The sequence below is a fragment of the Xenopus laevis genome, chromosome 7S (assembly GCF_017654675.1).
Source record: "Xenopus laevis strain J_2021 chromosome 7S, Xenopus_laevis_v10.1, whole genome shotgun sequence".
In the NCBI taxonomy this organism is placed as follows: Eukaryota; Metazoa; Chordata; class Amphibia; order Anura; family Pipidae; genus Xenopus; species Xenopus laevis.
In genome coordinates this window covers 57,508,862-57,514,861 of record NC_054384.1, presented here as the reverse complement: position 1 = coordinate 57,514,861, position 6,000 = coordinate 57,508,862, and positions in this window count along the sequence as shown.

The window sequence follows — 6,000 nt, the reverse complement described above, 5'->3', positions numbered from 1 at the left end:
ATATATGACATCATTTTATGTCAAAACTGAGGAAAAACTTCCTCTTGCTTTATTACAAGTAAATGCCCCTGCTTGCATCAAAATGTAACTTACTTTTATTTAATTTATGCCCATACTGAAACTGAGACTAAAATCCAGACCCTCAGCATAGCAACATACTGTAGGTAGGCAGTAATTTAATAAAATTATGCAAGGGCAGTATCAGGCAGTACTGACTACCAGTGCAAACTTTCTTGAAATTATACAATCACACCAAGCAGGCAGCAGCCATTTTGTGAAAACTCTTATTAAGGAAGGCTTTGCTGGCTGGACAATTAGATGGTGAGGAGGAAGGTGAGAAGTGCAGTGACAACTAGGAAGTGCTAAAGTAATTGCGTGTCCTGCCTCTATACCTAAGGCAGGCAATATATGATTGACAGCTGAGATTTTAAATACATTTATAACAGGTATGGATATTTTAATTAAAAAAGAATGCAGGTTTCGTGTTTAATTTGAAAAGGACTTTTATTATACAGCTTTTGAGTGGAAATGTAATAAAATTCGCAAAGCGCAAAATGTAATATTCTTTGCTAGGCTTTTATTGCATTGCGAATCTTACTCCTACTCTGTAGTTTAATTAAGATTTTTTTGCGATTGATACACTGCGAACGTTCACAAAAGCAAGTTTGTCGCAAACTTTGCGATAAAGTAGTTGAGGTCTATACGAACTTTTTTATGAGTTACGAAACATATTACATGTTTATGTCTGGGTGACAGGTCCCTTTTAAATCCTATTTTACAATCTACAATTCAATCTCATCAGATAGTGGTTCTATGGATTACTGTACTAGCACCCATGATTTTAAATTTGCTGCCATATGTGAGTAGCTGCAATTCTGAATTCAAATGGGATTGCTATGCATCAGACTATTAGGGGCACATTTACTAAGGGTCAAATTTCGTTCTTCGATAGTCAAAGTATTTTTTCGATCGAAAACTACTGTTTTCGAAGTAAAAATCGTTCAATCGATTAAATTGCTTGGATCTAACGATTAGAACGATTTTACAAAAAAACACTTTGACTACTCAAAAGTTAGCCAAAACTTATAGGAGGTAAACCCATAGGCTAAACAGCAATTTGATAGGTTTAAGATGGCGAAGTGTCGAGACCGTACTTCGATTTAGAAGTCAAAGTTTTTTCAATTTTAAATCGAATTTTGGCCAATTAGATGGTCGAAGTAACTAAAAATTACTTTGAAATTCGATGTTTTTGAATTCGGAAATTCACTGACCCTTAGTAAATGGGCACCTTAGTGTTTGTTTTACATCCTAAATGGTGTGACCCTGTGGGTGGGTGGAATACAACTGAGAAATGTGTATGCAGTTTGTGTTGGGGCCATATACCAGCATTTCACCATGAGTTCAATGAAAGGGGTTGTGCTAAAACATACTATGGTTTTTATTATTTCATAAACAAGGCAAACAGGGAAATCAAAGTGACTCCATGTTTGGTGCTTGCAAGCCACATAATAAATTAGGCAAACAGACAGACATATGCACGCACCCTAAAGTGCTTTTGGTGCAGACTACCTTTTTGTAGTCTGCAAATCAGAACTGCATTTAGTGCCAAAGTTAGTACCTGTTAGCCCTTACAGGTGCAAGATGTGACAGTACTGAGACTGTGTGACACATTTCACTACTGAGGTGAACACCCACACATGCTAAAAATTTAATTTTATCTACAATAACATTGCATCAGACCATGAAAAGCTTAAAAAGTATTGTCTGCACACCCTGTGCTGGCCTATTTAGTAACATGATATTGACTAGCCTTATTTTCCTCTGTCCCAGCAGTTAGCCCTACAAGCAATTTGCAAGTACACAGTTTTATAGCATAATCTTCATTGCTCCACAACAGAGAATGGGCTGATAATCAACATACAGAAAATCCCCAGAATGAATATACTAAAAGAACCATGTTGCGAGGGTCTGAGATAGTACAGTATCTTGTATTGTGTGTAGGGAAAGGGTTAAGCATGCAGTCTTATCCATATTCCTTTATTAAATTCTTAGTTGTCATTCTCCATGTGTCCCCTTTCAATAAATATGTTATTAAGGTAATATTAGGCACATCCATCAGCAAGCAATTTGATGGTGGAGCAATATTGTATGGATCACATAGCAAGAAAGATATGAATAGAGCAATTACTTGAATGCTGCATAGAAATGGAATTTGATGGCAGAGAATAACCCGTTGGCTCATTTATCCTCTTTATTCTCACCCACTCTAAAAGAGCCCACGTTTACCTTCTTTTATGTTCAGGACACTGTAAGTTAATTCTAAATTCTCATGAATGACTCTTTGTGGTTGATTATAGTAACTTAAATAAATTAAAATGCACTATTTATTTTATTTAAAAATAATTTAATTGATAAATACTTTTTGTTACATTCCCTGCATGCTATAGAAAGGCAAACAAAGATGGAAGATTGCATACAAGCTCAAATATGACATTTTAAGGCTTAGCCTACTAAGTGCCAGTGAAGGCTAGGAGTATACACTGTATTACATTAATATGGTACTTCATTGCTATTGTCTGTTGAGTTTCAACAGTATGGCTCTTTGAGCAAATGTTGCTTACATATGCTTTTTGGTTAAATAAATGTTTTGATTCTGCCAAAGCTAATGTGACCTCCATGACATTTCATGTTCATTCTTTTCACTATTTTCATTCTGGGGGTCTCTACATGCCAGATACTCTGGTAATACTATGCATACTGGGCATCAAACTGTTTAGTGGACTCCTGGTACTGAGTTTATGATGTTTCATTCTGGTACCCAATGTCGAAGATTCAGCAGAACGTGTTCATACCAAATAAGAAGTACTGTATATTTTGTTCCTTTATCACACATAAAATGCAGTAAATGTGTTGGTTTTTGATAATTTTATGCATAAAGGTATCAGTGGACCACTGGCATTGATATTTATGGCAATTTACTAGAATGCCATGACCCGTATAAAAACACTCAGCCTTCAACCTTGTCATGGAAAGTGTGGACTCATAATATCCATATACGGTATTTTACAAAAAGGGGATACATTAATCAGTATGTATTGATAAATATACATTTTTATTTATATAGAGCCCTATCTCATGTTCCAGAAGGGGAATTACACAAAAAGTCAGTTTCTCTCAGTAACTAGACCTTTAATAAGCATTAGTAACATTAGCCCCCATAGGATTTTTTAGCAGCTGAAGGTATTTATTTAAATCCAGCCCTAATAAGCGTAGCACTGGTGGAGCTTAGGGTGGTTTCCTACAATAAATAATATGAATCATCTTATCCTCAATACCATCTTTAAAAAAATAAGTTTCAGAAAGGTGAAACTCAAGTCCACCACCCAGAGCTTCATCCCTATTTAACCTACAAATTCCTACAAAGTTGTGTGTTTGAAGGCCAATGAAATAATTACTTTAGTTATTGGTTATTAGCTGTAATACTGTTGTAATGAGACCCCACAGAGAATCAATGAAGGAAGGAAATAGTGATTAAATGTTTTTGTTTCTGTACAATGAAAAGAGATGTTTTTATGGAGCAGAATTAAATATTTTCATTATTAATGATCAAACAACTGTTCCACTGGAAAATAAGTCTAATCAAACACACTGTGTGTTCAGTTTCCCCACATGATTTATTTTATAGCATCCTAATTTTCCCATCAGAAGCAAAGCAATGTTTACTTGTGGACATGTGGAACAGCAATATTTTTGGTATATATACATACACAGGTGTATTTGTGTATATGTATGTACTGTATACATACTAATCATACAACGTTGTACAAATGTGATGAACTATAGACGTCATAGACTCATTTGCCTTAGGCCAGCTTTACATTGCTGGAAGGCAGACATGTGGCTTGATATGGGTAAGAACAAAAATCCAAGGAACACTGTAATCAGATATTTATTGTCTTCAACATGCAGGTTTCATCTCATTAGCAGACCATACCATTATTTGAATTTTAATTCTGTAATCAAAACATTAACATAGACCATTCTTGCTGGCTGGAGTTGTGTTACAATTATAGCTTTGTTAGTTATCAAGTCTCACATAATGGCTTAAATGACTGCAACCATCAGTGACATTTTTAGAGCTAAGAAATCAATGTGAATTACTGTGCAATTTGATTTCAGGAAATAATCTTTTTTTTGGCTGATGATAAAATGGTAATTTGTAACTGTAATAGCAACCACATTTTGAAGTTGTTGCCAATTTTTTTTTCTTAAATTTTAAATACCTCAGACACAATCATGAATGCATACATGTTTTTGTGGGGTAGGGTTTTTTCAAATTGTGAGCAGCAACGGAGGGTTGACCTTCTGCTTATGAGATGTAAAATTTGCTAGGGGGCATTTAGGAGTTTGTAAAACTACAAATATAATCCCACAGAGGTTCTTCTGTCCTATGACTGTCACTTCACATGTCCCACTTGAAAGGTTATCCATGGATTCGGCAAGCCTCCTAAGAAATATTGAGGCTTCTTGCATAATAACCAGTATCTCTGATTCATCCTGCTAATCTGATACCAGACATAAAAAAAGATGACTCTTTCTGTATCACTAAAGCAAGAAGTAAATTAATCCATGATGAGAAATAGGGATGTCTTTTCTGCTCCCCCCAGGGTGCTCACTGAGCATGGTAATCTAAGGGGAAGATTTATCAATATTCACTTTTTTTTTCTATGATTTGATTTGTTTTTGCTAAAATTCACAAACTTGAATGAGTTTACTTAAACATATAAAGTGAAAAAAAAAATCTAATTTAAAAATTCTGCCTCTAAAAGCCTTCAAGTTAATGTGAAAATGGGTGGGAGTTGTCTTAGGCAAAATGTGATTGATTTTTCCAATTGAAGTTTTTCAAGTTTTTGAATTTTTTTGTGACTAGACTTGATGATGAGCATTATGAGTAGAACCTCATTTTGCTTTTTTTTCACGTTTGTAGTCGATCAAGTTTTCGAGATGTGAGTTTTTCCATAATTAAGCTCGCATTTGGTGTGTTTTCAACTCTTGTCCTGGGTCCGTTGATCCGGGAAGTCCCCTCAAATATCAAAGATACGGGCCATTTTTGGAGAAACTTAAACCACTGGCAAAGGAATTAAAAGAGGATACTTTACTGGCCACATTTGATGTGACCAGTTTATACACATCAATACCCCATGGTGAAGGGATTGATGCATTTGCATGGCTATTGGGAGAAAGGACAAGTTATTCAGAAAAACAAATTACATTTTTTCTCAATGCACTTGATATAATTTTGTGATGCAATTATTTCACCTTTAAAGACCAATTTTATTTGCAGCTTCATGGAACCGCGATGGGGTCCAACGTTGCCCCGTCATATGCCAATGCCTTTATAGGTAAGCTTGAAAATCAGCACATTTATCACAATGGTGACTATGATAAACATTGTCTAGTATGGTGGCGCTACATTGATGATATCTTTGTGCTTTGGCGGGGTGATGTTGAGTTCCTGTTGCGGTTCCACGAATACCTGCAAAGAATACATCCATCAATTGCCTTTACCCTAACATATAATGAAGATACGATCCAGTTTCTAGATGTACTGGTATAAAGAAATTCTAGGGGTGGTGTTGACACTACGGTGTACACCAAATCCACTGACCGAAACCAGATCCTACATTTTCCCAGTAATCGCCCGCCACATACAAAGAAATCGATCCCGATTAGTGAACTAGTGAGGGTTGATAGAATAGTCAGCGACGAGAAAGAAAAGGAGAAGCAGCAAGAAATGATGTGCAAAAAGTTCAAAGAAAGAGGGTATCCTAGGAATACACTGTGGCAAAAATAGAGTTGAGACAAAAAAAGCAAATAGAATGGAAAGAAGTGAAATGCAAGTTTAATCGTATTCCTTTTGTGTCTGAATTTAATCACTTCAGTAAAAATATAGGGCCAATATTGAGGCGCCATTGGCACATGTTGCAGAGAGCGTACCCC